At 38.7% G+C, this 15,095-nt stretch overlaps 1 long non-coding RNA gene across 3 annotated transcripts in view; it reads right to left on the bottom strand.

Moving 5' to 3' along the window:
- LOC129657502 (uncharacterized) overlaps positions 1-15,095 on the bottom strand; it is a 54,204-nt gene that overhangs the window by 27,305 nt on the left and 11,804 nt on the right. The window contains exon 1 of one of the 3 annotated variants that reach the window (XR_008716775.1): positions 4,913-5,109. The exons of the other annotated variants lie outside the window; for them this stretch is intronic. This is a non-coding gene — a long non-coding RNA (uncharacterized LOC129657502). Of the gene's footprint in view, positions 1-4,912; positions 5,110-15,095 lie in introns of those variants that run through there. 3 annotated transcript variants of the gene reach the window in all.

The raw sequence follows: 15,095 nt of genomic DNA, 5'->3' as shown, positions 1-15,095 counted from the left end.
ATGCTATCTCATTGATGTTTGGATTTCAATGTCTTCTATTAATAATGAAGATAAAATTTATCACTTGATTCTTTTGTTTAATTACTGTTTAATTTTTAAAGCTTAATTTTTCTTTTATAAAATGCTTTAGACCATAAATGTAAAAGAGATTCAAATTATCTAGAATTAACCAACAATGTTAATAGCGACATTTTAAACACACAAAATTAGTAACACCAATTGAAATGCAAAGCAATCCTATTTTGCTTTAATGTAATACATTAACTTTGGTCTGACCTTCAGCTTTGATTTACACAAAGTTGTCTGGGAGACAAAATTTACTGTCTCAGCATAGATCAAAGGATTTGTGTTGTAAAACGTGTCCAAAAAATTAATTCTAAGAAACTGAGTAAGTTTATCCAGAATTCAATCAGTCCCAAGGCTCAGGAAAACATTTTTTAAATGAAGTTAGAAGAGCAATTCATAAGCATACTCTCTTATAATAATTTTCTTCTTGATGTTTATTTATTGCAAAATAAGCAAAGATGATAGAAAATAAAGGACTTTTTTTTAATTAGAAGAAAGTGAAATCCACAATCCTATCACCAAAACACATTTTATTTTAATTTTTTTAATACTTTAGTTTTTGTATCTGTGTAGCGATACAAGTTTGACACCTCTATAGTGTTTGGAAATTCAATCAAAAGAATATCTTCCCTTTTAAATTGCAAAGCTACTGGATTTTCTACAGCAATAATAGCTAGACAAAACTTTCCAGGTGGCGCTCATGGTAAAGAACCCTGCCTGCCCATGCAGGAGACGCAAGATGCAAGTTATGCAGGAGTTGCAAGATGCAAGTCATGCAGGAGACACAAGATGCAAGACACAAGAGATGCAAGTTAAATCCCTGGGTCGGGAAGATCCCCTGGAGGAGGACATGGCAACCCACTCAGTACTCTTGCCTGGAGAATTCCATGGACAGAGGAGCAGAGTGGGCTACAGTCCATAGGATCACACAGAGTTGGACATGGCGGAAGCCATTTAGCATGCATGCACAAGCATCTAGTAGTATTAGATACTATTGCAGTGACTGCTGAGAAGTTTCTTTCCATGCACCAAAAATTCTTAGAACCCAAACTCAAATTTTAAAGATGTACAAATAGCATTTTAAAATAACTTTACAGATCATTTTGACTTTAGTCATTTCCTTTTCCTCTGTTCTCAAACAAACACTTGCTAGTATGAAAGTAATATAGGACTTCCCTGGTGGTGCGGTGGATGAGAATCTGCCTCCCAATGCAGGAGACATGGGTTTGATACCTGATCTGGGAGTTGTCCACATGCCCCGTGCAACTAAGCTGCTGTGCCACAACAACTGAAGCCCATGCGCCCTAGAGCATGTGCTCCATGACAAGAACAGCTACCACAATGAGAAGCTTGTGCATCACAACAGGGAGCAGCCCCCACTCTCCACAACTAGAGAAAGCCTGCACGGAGCGACAAAGACCCAGTGCAACCAAAAATAAAAACAACAATAAAGAAAGTAATATGAAAACACTGCAGTATTGTGAAAAGGATTATGGAATCAGAACTAACTTTCAGCCCTCTAAGTCACATATTTATCACCAATCTTTTTGAATTTTAGTTTTCTCTTCTGTAAATAAAAACTGTACATGACTCTTCTAAGAATTCAGTCAGTCAGTCAGTTCATTCGCTCAGTCGTGTCTGACTCTTTGTGACCCCATGAATCTCAGCACGCCAGGCCTCCCTGTCCATCACCAACTCCCGGAGTTCACTCAGACTCACGTCCATCGAGTCAGTGATGCCATCCAGCCATCTCATCCTCTGTCATCCTCTTCTTCTCCTGCCCCCAATCCCTTCCAGCATCAGAGTCTTTGCCAATGAGTCAACTCTTTGCATGAGGTGGCCAAAGTACTGGAGTTTCAGCTTTAGCATCAGTCCTTCCAATGAACACCCAGGACTGGTCTCTTTTAGGATGGACAGGTTGGATCTCCTTGCAGTCCAAGGGACTCTCAAGAGTCTTCTCCAACACCACAGTTCAAAGGCATCAATTCTTTGGTGCTCAGCTTTCTTCACAGTCCAACTCTCACATCCATACATGACTACTGGAAAAACCATAGCCTTGACTAGATGGACCTTTGCTGGCAAAGTAATGTCTCTGCTTTTTAATATGCTATCTAGGTTTCAGTTCAGTTCAGTTCAGTTGCTCAGTCGTGTCCGACTCATTGTGACTCCATGAATTGCAGCACGCCAGGCCTCCCTGTCCATCACCAACTCCCAGAGTTCACTCAGACTCACGTCCATCGAGTCAGTGATGCCATCCAGCCATCTCATCCTCTGTCGTCTCCTTTTCCTCCTGCCCCCAATCTAGGTTTAGATAATGCCAAATCATAGACTGTGCAATTAGTGAACAAACTTGTGGTTACCAAAGGGGAAATGTAATAAAGGGGAGGTATAATCTGGGAGTTTGGGATTTACATATATACACTACTATATTCAATATATATAACCAACAAAGACCTACTCTATAGCACAGAGAACTCTGCTTAAAATTCTGTAATAATCTAAATGAGAAAAGAATTTTAAAAAGTATAGATACATGTATATTTATAACTGAATCACTTGGCTGTACACCTGAAACTAACACACAACACTGCTAATCAACTATACTCAACTATATAAAATAAAAATTAAAAAAATGATGCTCCGTTATACTGAATTATGAATTGACCTAATGGGTATGGTCAAAATATCAGTGCAGAAAAATCCACGCTTACTTGAGCTTTTTTGAGCACATGTAAGGGTTTTTTGATTGGTGGCTACAATCAAGACCTGAAATATCTTTGCCTTTTTTTCCTTTTTTTCATCCAGCACCAGCCCCCAACTCTTAAGACTGCTTGATTAACTGCAAAAACTGAAAAACAAAGCAAAACAATGTGAGCAATAACAATGTGAAATGAAATTCATATTTTTATGGCAAGACAAGAAAAATTTAAACATAAAAAATTGTCTCTTCCCTTTGGCTTCCTCTCTTCCACTGCATAGTATTTCTAAGTTATGCACCAACCAAACCTCCCCATCAACAGAAATACCTGCTCAAAGGAAAAGAGCAACATTTTCCTAGTATCAACAGGACAACTCCTTAAAAGATAATATTGTGCCTTGATTTTATAAGGGGCCACAATATCGCTTACATCTGGATTGTGTAAACTGTCATTAATACATCATTTAATTGTACAGTCCTTCTCTCTCAAAAAACTCACATAACTGTGCCTTGACTTCTAATGGGTGGGATAGTTCTCACAGCTTTCTGAGATGCTCTTCCAGAGTTATAATCTTCAAATTTGGCTTGAATAAAAATTTCCATTTCTTTTTAGATTGATTGATTAATTTTTTAAAAATAGTTTCTTGTTTTACATATTTTGGGGGCTGTGTTGTGTCTGAGTTGTGCTGCATGGGTTTACTTGCTCTGTGTCTTGTGGCATCTTAGTTCCATGACCGGGGATTGAACCCACGTCTCTTGCATTGCAAGGGAGATTCTAACTACGGACCACCAGGGAAGTCCCTGACTGATGGATTTTTCATTGACAACAAGCAACAGAGAATTAATGAAGTTACAAAAATTCTTTAAAGCTAAGAATAACTACACTTGAAAATTCTAGCCAGAGCACTTAGATAAGAAAAAGGAACAAAAAGCGTCCAAATTGGAAAGGAAGAAGTAAAACTATTTCTGTTCTCAGATGATATAATCTTAATACAGAAACTCTAAAGATTCCACACACACACACAACAATCTGTTAAAACTAATAAATAAATTCAGCAAATTAGCAGCATAAAGTGTTAACACACAAAAAAGTTGTATTTCTATATATTGACAGTGAACAATCTGAAAAGAAAACTATGAAAACAATTCTATTTACAATAGCATCAAAAAGAATAAAATACCTAGAAATTAACCAAGAAGGTAAAAGAGTTATACAATGAAAACTACAAAACATAGAAAGGAATTAAAGAAGTCATGAATAAATGGAAACAGATTCCATGTTCATGGATTGAAAGACTTCTACTACTAAGATGTCTATACTACCAAAAGCAATCTATAGATCCAATACATCCTTATCAAAATTCCAACAATGTTTTTTTGTAGAAGTAGAAAGATCTATGCTAAAGTTCATATAGAATCTCAAGGGATCCTAAATAGCCAATGCAATTTTGAAAAAGGAGATGAGAGTAAAGGCTGGTGAACCTACATTCTTAATTTCAAAACTTACTATAAAGCAATTGTAATCAAAACAGTATGGTATAGTACTGGCATGAAAACAGACCTGTTGACTAGTGAAACAGAATAGAGAGCCGAGAAATAAATTCTATCATATATGGTCAACTGACTTTTGACCAAGGTGCCAAGACCATTCAATGAGGAAAGATAGTCTTTCCAACAAATTGTACTGGTAAAACTGGATATCCACACACAGAAGAATGAAGCTGAATCCTTACCTAATATCATACACAAAAGCTAACCAAAAAATGGATCAAAGATCAAAATGTAAGACCTAAGAAAACATAGGGCAAAAGTTTTACATCATTGGATTTGGCAATGATTTCCTGGATGTGACACCAAAGGCACAGAAAACAAAACAAAAATAGACAAACTGAATTTCATGAAAATAAAAAAAATGTGTGCATGAAAAGATATCAACAGAGCAAAAAAAGGTAACCCACAGAATAAAAAAAATTTGGAAATCATATATCTGATAAAAGAGTAATATCCATAACATACAGAGGACTCTTAAAACTCAATTATAAAAAAAATGCAATGCAATTAAAATATGAGCAAAGAGTTTGAATAGACATTTCTCCAAGAAAGATACACAAATGACCAATAAAAATATGAAAAGATGCTCAGCATCACCAATCATTCAGTTCAGTTCAGTCGCTCAGTCGTGTCCAACTCTTTTCCACCCATGAATCGCAGCATGCCAGGCCTCCCTGTCCATCACCAACTCCCGGAGTTCACTCAGACTCATGTCCATCGAGTCAGTGATGCCATCCAGCCATCTCATCCTCTGTCGTCCCCTTCTCCTCCTGCCCCCAATTCCTCCCAGCCTCAGAGTCTTTTCCAATGAGTCAACTCTTCACATGAGGTGACCAAAGTACTGGAGTTTCAGCTTTAGCAGCATTCCTTGCAAAGGACACCCAGGACTGATCTCCTTTAGAATGGACTGGTTGGATCTCCTTGCAGTCCAAGGGACTCTCAAGAGTCTTCTCCAACCTGCCCTGTAGCTATTTACAAATTTTCATTTGTAGAAATGTCTCCCTCTCTTCTACCAGGAAGAGGAGGACTCTTAACAACTCTTATCAGTAAAGAAAGCACCAACTCAGATCTGCAATACAATCCTTACTAAACAACCCTGTTTACCACGAGTTTCCTGGTCCCTTTTATATCTCTTGCCTCCCCTGCCCAAAAGCCCCCAAATTTGTTTTCCTTTGAAGGTCTTTAAACTCAAGTTCTACCTATCCATTTCTGTTACTTATTACTGAGTGCTCTCATGTGTACATGTGCAATGCACATGTTAATACCTTCCTTGTTTTTCTAACACTAAAAGGAAGATAATTTCTTTCACCTACATTATCTTCCATTTCTCTCTGTGGAGAAATCATAGATGTGTCCCTTCTCTACTTTGGTCCTAGGTTTTTGATTATCACATGTAGTATAACCTTGCTACTTGTTTCCACTGTCTCAAGATCTCACCCTTAAATAGTAACAATGACATCAGTTATTCCTACCTGGAAGCCTGTTGTGAAAATCAGAAGGAAGAGATTTGATACTATTCCACATGAAGGGCCAAACTGACAGAAATTCCTATGAGGTCATGGGAAAGAGCATATTCTGCCTCAAGCTGGTAAATTTGTTGAAGTTTAGTTGTAATCTTGCTCTAAGGAAGTGATGTTGAGAGCTGCTTTTTCATTACAATCTTACTGTGAATCCTCTGACAAGAAAGAAGTTTGGTAACCTGGTTTGGGAAAACTAAAAACAGACAGAGATGAAAAACTTGTAGAACAGCAGCAAATTCTTCCATAAACCTGACAGTATTTTTCTCCCTGCCTCAAGGATCAATTAGAAGTTGTCTCCTTTTCCTCTTAATCCCTATGGTACTCTATCTACAAGTTGAATTATAATTTCTATGCATACATTTTCTCTGTGGTTTTCCAATCAGGAATAGCCCTGCCAGCAGGACAAACATACTCATCCCTGTATTTGGGTGGTTTTCCTGGGTTGTCGTGGTTACTTTACTTTCCTAGCCAATCAATACTCCCTTCCCTTTTTTATTAATACATTCTTTCATTAGCTATGTTAATTTATTCATAAAGCATTTCAAATCCTGTGGACTTGGCAGGAATTGTCTTTCAGGTGATATTGCCTATAAGTCGATTACGTATAAATATACTGTTCAACTCTGAGGGCAATCTTATTTACCCAATATCCAAATTCTTGTGTGACCACTCACTATAGTGCTCTGTACTGACAACTGCAGAAAGTAAATTAATGTTTTACTTACAGCTGCATTTGAGGTTGATGCTATATCCTGGACACCAATAGCTATTCTGACTGTGTGAAATAATGATTAAGGAACTCTTTTAAGCATTGTTTTCCCTTATAACTATTTCACTTGCACGTAGGTATCCTGCTGTTGTATTATTTCCATTTGCCCACATTTGCATATTTCCATTGTGATAAACATCTGCATTCATCCTTATTTCTTTCCCTCTTGTCTCAGAAGATGAAGTGTCCCTCCCACTGCTCAACCAACAGCAATCTGGCTTCTGCTTATCCCCCATCTCTCTCTCTCACCCCATGAAAGAAATTATCTTTATTGAAATAAAATAATGCATTAAAATGTATAGATTCAGGGAATCCTTTCCAATATTTATCTTAATGAAACTCTCCTCTACTTCTGATTACTGGACAAGCACTTCTCAAAATTATCGTCCATGCACTTGGAATCCCTGACATTTCTTAGGCTTTCCTGGTGGCTCAGTTGGTAAAGAATCTGCCTGCAATATGGGAGACCTGGGTTCGATCCCTGGGTTGGGAAGATCCTCTAGAGAAGGAAATGGCAACCCACTCCAGTATTCTTGCCTGGAGAATCCCATGGACAGAAGAGCCTGGTGGGTATAGTCCATGGGGTCACAAAGACAGACATTACTTACTCTGACTCTAATCAATATGCCTAACCAATTTTATTATTTTCCTTAATGAGCTTCTCCTGTTTTGCCCACAGATATTTAATCTTGGCTGTTTCTGAGGGGTCTTTCATGAGAAACGCTGGGCTGGAAGAAGCACAAGCTGGAATCAAGATTGCCAGGAGAAATATCAATAACCTCAGATATGCAGATGACACCACCCTTATGGCAGAAAGTGAAGAGGAACTAAAAAACTTTCTTGATGAAAGTGAAAGAAGAGAGTGAAAAAGTTGGCTTAAAGCTCAACATTCAGAAAACGAAGATCATGGCATCTGGTCCCATTACTTCATGAGAAATAGATGGGGAAACAGTGGAAACAGTGTCAGACTTTATTTTTTTGGGCTCCAAAATCACTGCAGATGGTGATTGCAGCCATGAAATTAAAAGACGCTTGCTCCTTGGAAGGAAAGTTATGACCAACCTAGATAGCATATTCAAAAGCAGAGACATTACTTTGCCAACAAAGGTCCGGCTAGTCAAGGCTATGGTTTTTCCAGTGGTCATGTATGGATGTGAAAGTTGGACTGTGAAGAAAGCTGAGTGCCGAAGAATTGATGCTTTTGAACTGTGGTGTTGGAGAAGACTCTTGCGAGTCCCTTGGACTGCAAGGAGATCCAACCAGTCCATTCTAAAAGAGATCAGCCCTGGGATTTCTTTGGAAGGAATGATGCTAAAGCTGAAACTCCAATACTTTGGCCACCTCATACAAAGAGTTGACTCATTGGAAAAGACTCTGATGCTGGGAAGGATTGGGGGCAGGAGGAGAAGGGGACGACAGAGGATGAGATGGCTGGATGGCATCACTGACTCGATGGACGTGAGTCTGAGTGAACTCCGGGAGTTGGTGATGGACAGGGAGGCCTGGCATGCTGCGATTCATGGGGTTGCAAAGAGTCGGACACGACTGAGTGACTGAACTGAACTGAACTGAGGGGTCTTTCTGTTTTCAGGCACTGCTCTCTCTTTGCCCTCTCATGTTGGGTGACAATTCACATGGTTTTAATTCCCTCTTATAGGGTCCAGTACTTTGGCCACCTGATGCAAAGAGCTGACTCATTGGAAAAGACCCTGATGCTGGGAAAGATTGAGGGCAGGAGGAGAAGGGGGTGACGGAGGATGAGATGGTTGGATGGCATCACTGACTCAATGGACATGAGTCTGAGCAAAGTTGGGAGATAGTGAAGGACAGGGAAGCCTGGTATGCTACAGTCCATGAGGGTGAAAAGAGTTGAACATGACTTAGTAACTGAACAACATACATTATGATCAAGTAAGCTTACTCCGTGATGTAAGGGTGATTTAGTTTTAAGAATTCCATCAACACAATTCTTTGCACCCACATATCAGTGTCAGCTCTAGCCATTAGATCCAGACACGGCAACATTCAAAGAAAGAAGACACATCATTTTGTCCAGGGGCTCTTTGTTGAAGAAAATTTCCTCAGAAACATCAGCGGACTGTATTTTACAACTCTTTGTCAACTGCATTAGCTTTCCACTGCTGTCATAACAAACCATTACAAACTTAGTAGCTTACTACAACACTCATGTATTATCTCACAGTTCTATAGGACAGAAATCTGTACTGGCTCTACTGGGTTCTCTGTTTAGGGCTTTAGAGGCTAAGGTCAAAGTGTAAGCTGCACTGGGCTTCTAGCTGGAGGGTTTGAGGAAGAATCCACTTCCAAGTTCATTCAGATTGTTTACAAAATCCAATTCTCTGTGGCTATAAGACTGAGGTCTCTGTTTCCTTGTTGGTTGTCACCTGGGGATTGATCTCAGCTCCTGGGGCTGCCCACATTCCTCAACAAGTGGTTCCCTTGGATCCTTGTGCTTTGAATCTCACTGATTTTCCTTTCTGCCATCAGCTAAAGAAACCTCTCTGCTGTTTTTATGGCTGGTGTGATTGGATTAGACCACACAGATAATTTCCCTATCATAAAACCAGCTGTGCCAAATCACAGACTATAATCAGGAGAGGAACATTTCCTTATATTTATAGGTTTTAGGGATTAGTGTGGGACATTTCTGGGGGGCTATTTTAGAATTATGCCTACAACAGCCACAGTTGAGTCACATGCCCTTTCCTGAACTAATCATTGTCCAGGGAATTAATTACCATAATTTGCTCAGATAGTTTTCTGGGATGGAGTGGATGTGTTGGGGAATAAACCACAATGTACATTATGTACTCACATAATAATGCTTCCTTTGTGAGGTGCTAAATAGGTTCATATATTCTGTCTACAATATATATATTCTTTTACAAAGAATACCATTATGTTGTTAATATTATATTTTCTTCCTTGTTAATCATAATGATATGGTACATGTTGGTTAGCATACCAGGTAAAAAGAGACTTTCTGAAGTGAAGCCTAGCATTTGAGAGCAACAGAACAAAGTCTGGTTTTTCTATGCTATTACGGTGAACTATTTTTAAAAGAGACAGCCAACTAACTTGTTAAGCTCACGGATGGCAGCACCATTATGGTTACAACTTTGGAGCTTCTTCCATGTCTTTTTTATGTAAAACATGTAGGATTTGGCAGATGTAGAACTGATGTTGATTCAGCTGTTACAGGTAAGTCACTCTGGGTATCTGGGAACAACTTTCAAGAAGTCACTGTCCACTCAGCATCAACTTTAAAGGACCTCCAGTATTGCTTTAAACGTTCCTTTCTAGCAATTGTCTAATTTCTCCTTCCCTGACTCAGTCCATCGACAGCCTCCTCTGCCTAGTTTGTTGGAATGTAAGGGCAATCTGGCTGTGCAGCGTGTCACTCAGTGAATATCTAGTGCGCCATGCGGCAGTCTAGCTAACCAGGTAGATGTTATTTCCCCTACTGCCCTCTTCATATGCGGCCCTCCAGAAGCTGTTTCCTGGCCAAGACTATGTCTTTGCCCTAAGAGGAGAACTTTTCATTAGACAAGTGCATCTAACCATCTAAGTAGGGTTATTTCCTTATTTCCTTGTTGTTGTTTAGTCACTAAGTTGTGTCTCTTTCGTGACCCCATGGACTGTAGCCCACCAGGCCCCTCTGTCCATGGGATTTTCCAGGCAAGAATACTGGACTGGGTTGCCATTTCTGTCTCCATGGGATATTTCTGATCCAGGGATTGAACCCACGTCTCCTAAAATGGCAGATGGATTCTTCACCACTCAGCCACCAGGGAAGCCCTCATTTCACTATAGAGAGACTGCTATTTTCACTGGGTTACTTACTCAACCAATGATGGAATGATGATGACTGTGTTTATATACAAGGACATAAAACATGGCCTATTGGAAACATTATATTTTCAAGAACTTTTCTCTTGACTATTATAAAGATTCCTTGTTAAATTATTTAGGTGTAACTATTTATAAAGCTAAATTATTTTATTTTTGTATTAATAAGAAGACAAATGACATTATTAGCATGAATTGGTGAAACTGTGCCATCTAGTGTCCTTTATAGAAAAAATTTATTTTTCAGTCCCTCGAATCTTACATGTTACAGATTAAAAATGAGTCTAGAAACTGATTTTCCAACCCTAAATATTACAGATAGGAAATATTAGGACATACACCATAGAAGAGTGTTCCATGTACAGGGAAAAATTCTAGCTAATCGTTAGGAACTGTTGTGGTCACTCCAAGCATTTCCTGAGATTTGTTTACTACATCTCGTATAACATCCTCCATGCTGTGTCTATTAGTGGGGAGGATGAAGACCACAAGTTAATAAGATAATTGGTGGTTGGTGATGAAAGGGAGGAAAGATCTTGAAGAGTGGGGTTTGAAGATTCTTCTCTCCTTCCTTGCCTTTCCCTGAGATCTTTTTTTTTTTTAATTAAAAAAAATTTTTTTTTTGGCCATGCTGATGACATGCAGGTCTTCCTTTTCCGACTGGGGAACAAACCCGAACCCCCTGCAGTGTAAGCACGAAGTCTTAACCACTGAACTGCCAGGAAAGCCCTTCTCCTTCTATATTGCCCTATCCTCTGAACTGGGAAAGATAGAGTTGTGTGTGTGCGTGCATGTATATGTATATATTTTGATGAGAGGAGGAAAAGAAGCATGGTCAGTTGTATTAGAATAAATGGGGAAATGCAAAGGAGAAGACAGTTTAAAAATTAAATTTTAGGGTACTGGAAGCTGAAATTGACAGAAAGCTTTGGAGTTATAGTTATCGAGGTTTTGGTTTATGTGACTTTAGAATTATCTAATTACTTTTGGTGACTTAATTTTCATATTAAAAAAAGGTGGTAGTAGATGGAAAGAAAATTCAGAAGAAGGAAATGGCAACCCACTCCAGTGTTCTTGCCTGGAGAATCCCAGGGACGGGGGAGCCTGGTGGGCTGCCGTCTATGGGGTCACAAAAAAAAAAAAAAAAAGAAAAAAAGAAAATTCAGATACTTTATATCAATAAAATGGTTGTGCAGAAATAATGATGTAATGAATATCAATTCATTTCAACCACAAATGTGTTAGGATAAATTTAAAGTACCTACCTATATATGTGAGACACATGTACACACTTGTGTTAGTTATTATGCCTGTTCAATTAAGCTAAAGATTTTTTATCTAGTGACCTTCTCAACTATTAATCATGTACCATCTTGTGACTTCAGTTATTTTCTTGACATTTTTTTCTATCTTGAATTGCTATTATGTTTTTCAGGCTTGTGTCAACAGTTGTGTCTTTATCTACAGATATTTACACATCTACCAAAATGTTTACATCCCTCTCAATGCTTTGTTCATAGCACCGCTGCTACTGCGAAGTCACTTCAGTCGTGTCCGACTCTGTGCGACCCCATAGACGGCAGCCCACCTGGCTCCCCTGTCCCTGGGATTCTCCAGGCAAGAACACTGGAGTGGGTTGCCATTTCCTTCTCCAATGCATGAAAGTGAAAAGTGAAAGTGAAGTCGCTCAGTCGTGTCCGACCCTCAGTGACCCCATGGACTGCAGCCCACCAGGCTCCTCCGTCCATGTGATTTTCCAGGCAAAAGTACTGGAGTGGGGTGCCATTGCCTTCTCCGTGCTCATAGTAGGCAATTCATAAATCCTTGTTACCTTATACGCTGGGCTTCGATAGAATTTTCCCTTACGCAGGTAGATATGTTGTCAACAATTCCTTTATTTGGCAACTATGAAAGTATATTTCACCAAACACATTTGTGATTTTCCGAGCACTTAGGTAAATTATGTAGTTATTTTATGTTTAATTTTAATTGTGATAAAAATTTACAACACAAAATTTATCACCCTAACCATGTTTAAGTGTGCAGTTCAGCAGAGCAAAATATATATTCATGCTGTTGTGCAATGGATTCCAGAACTTTTTAATCTTGCCAAACTAAAACGCCATACCTATTAACCAACTCTCCAATCCTCCCCTGCCTCAGCCCCTGGCAACCACCACTCTTCCTTCTGTTTCTATGAATCTGACTATTTTGGATACCGCATGTAAGTAATTATCACGCAGTATTTGTCTTTTTGTGATTGACTTGTTTCACTTAGCATAATGCCCTCAAGGTTCATCCATGTTGTAGCAACTAACAGCATTTAATTCCTTTTTAAGGCTGAATAATAATTCAAGGTAGTTATTTTTAAAGTACTTAGATTGCAGTCAGAAAACTTAATCAGTGAGAACTACTTATCAATTTAATATGGTCTGCATTAAAAAACAGGAGAATATAGCTACATATATTTAGTAAAACACTGTGCAATGCTGAGACAGAACTTTAATGATTGAATATCTTCTAAAACTTTAATAAGCTCCTTTGGGACCGTTATGCAAGACGAAAGGTTTTTTTTTAAAATGCCATATAAATATGTTCTTAAATCTTTTATCAACAGTTTATAAATTGAGCCACATGAGATTTGGATCTTGGTACTATACTTTCCATTTTTAAAATACTGAATCTAAATGATGAGAAGTGTTGAATGTACTCAAGTTTTTAAAAGCACACAACGTCTTAAAAAATACTTTTTCTTTGGTCTTAATTTACTTAAGGAGTATGTCAAGGCTGTATATTGTCACCCTGCTTATTTAACTTATATGCAGAGTACATCATGTGAAATACTGGGCTGGATGAAGCATAAGCTGGAATCAAGATTGCTGAGAGAAATATCAATAACCTCAGATACGCAGATGACACCATCCTTATGGCAGAAAGCGAAGAGGAACTAAAGAGCCTCTTGATAAAAGTGAAAGAGGAGAGTGAAAAAGTTAGCTTAAAACTCAACATTCGGAAAACGAAGATCATGGCATCTGGTCCCATCATCATGGCAAATAGGTGGGAAAACAGTGGAAAGAGTGGCAGACTTTATTTTTGGGGCTCCAAAATCACTGCATATGGTGACTGCAGCCATGAAATTAAAAGATGCCTGCTCCTTCGAAGAAAAACTATGACCAGCCTGGACATAGCTTTAATATGGACAGCATATTAAAAAGCAGAGAGGTTACTTTGCTGACAAAGATCTGTCTAGTCAAAGCTTTGGTTTTTCCAGTAGTCATGTATGAGTGTGAGAGTTGGACTATAAATAAAGCTGAGTGCAAAAGAATTGATGCTTTTAAACTGTGGTGTTGGAGAAGACTCTTGAGAGTCCCTTGGACTGCAAGGAGATCCAACCAGTCCATCCTAAAGGAAATCAGTCCTAAATATTCATTGGAAGGACTGATGCTGAAGCTCCGATACTTTGGCCACCTGATGCCAAGAACTGACTCATTGGAAAAGACCCTGATGCTGGGAAAGATTTAAGGCAGGAGAAGGGGACGACAGAGGATGAGATGGTTGGAGGGCGTCACCAGCTCAGCGGACATGAGTCTGAGCAAGCGCCAGGAGTGGTGATGGACAGGGAAGCCTGGCATGCTGCAGTCATGAGGTTGCAACGAGTCGGACATGACTGAGCGAGTGAACTGAATTGAATTTTACCATCTAGAAAGGAAAAGTAATATCTTGGCATTTCATTCACACTTTTGGAAACAAAAGTACTGCATTTGGTATTGTTTTCCTTATTTTCACACCATTAAAATTATATTATCAGTAAACTGTTACCTGGACTTATTCACTCTAGGAGAACTGAATCCAGAAAAACCCATGACAGGGACAGGAAGAGCAATCTAACGACTGGGTTGGTGCATTTGCCTCATCTCAAACCCTATTTCCACAGGGCATCAGAGGAACGATTAGCTGCTACTGCTTCCAAGCAGATGATTTATTAAGTACACTGATTTTGGTCAAAGTTAATAATAGAAACATATTATCTATCCCTTCTTGAAAAAAATCCCGAGTACAAACTTCATTTATCCCATTTTTATGTAACTTATTTTCTTCATAACTACATTTTGTGGTAAAACCTCTTGCACCACATTTCCATATCTTCCCCATAATCGCCCTCATTAGAACACATGTGGCTCTGCCTCTAATTACTGTTCACCTCGTTTGGTACTGGCTTTTTCTCATCATGGTGTTGTCTGAAGCAGGTGGGATGAGCCATATTTTCCAAAGGAGCCCAGGTGGTGTATGTTGCAACATTTATTGCAAACTGTACATGATTTACATCTCACCATGTTTCTGCTTTACCTTATTCATGGCACTAAAACAATATCAACATTTCATAGCTCTGCTTGCTTGCTTTCTCTGTTTTGTTTCTTTTAATCAAGGTTTTACCTGTTTAAATTTTATTAAATAATCCTGAAACATCTCCATTTTATAAACAATTAATAAATATAATAATTATTTATTCCTTCTTCACTCTTCTCCTCTCCCACCACATTCTCTCCCCATTTTAGGTAATCTATACTGATGATCTAGCATGCTTTTCACATTTTCTCCATGTTTATGTAATTATATATTA

This window comes from Bubalus kerabau, chromosome 7 (genome assembly GCF_029407905.1).
Source record: "Bubalus kerabau isolate K-KA32 ecotype Philippines breed swamp buffalo chromosome 7, PCC_UOA_SB_1v2, whole genome shotgun sequence".
Taxonomy (NCBI): Eukaryota; Metazoa; Chordata; class Mammalia; order Artiodactyla; family Bovidae; genus Bubalus; species Bubalus kerabau.
This window is presented reverse-complemented; position numbering and strand designations above follow the sequence as displayed.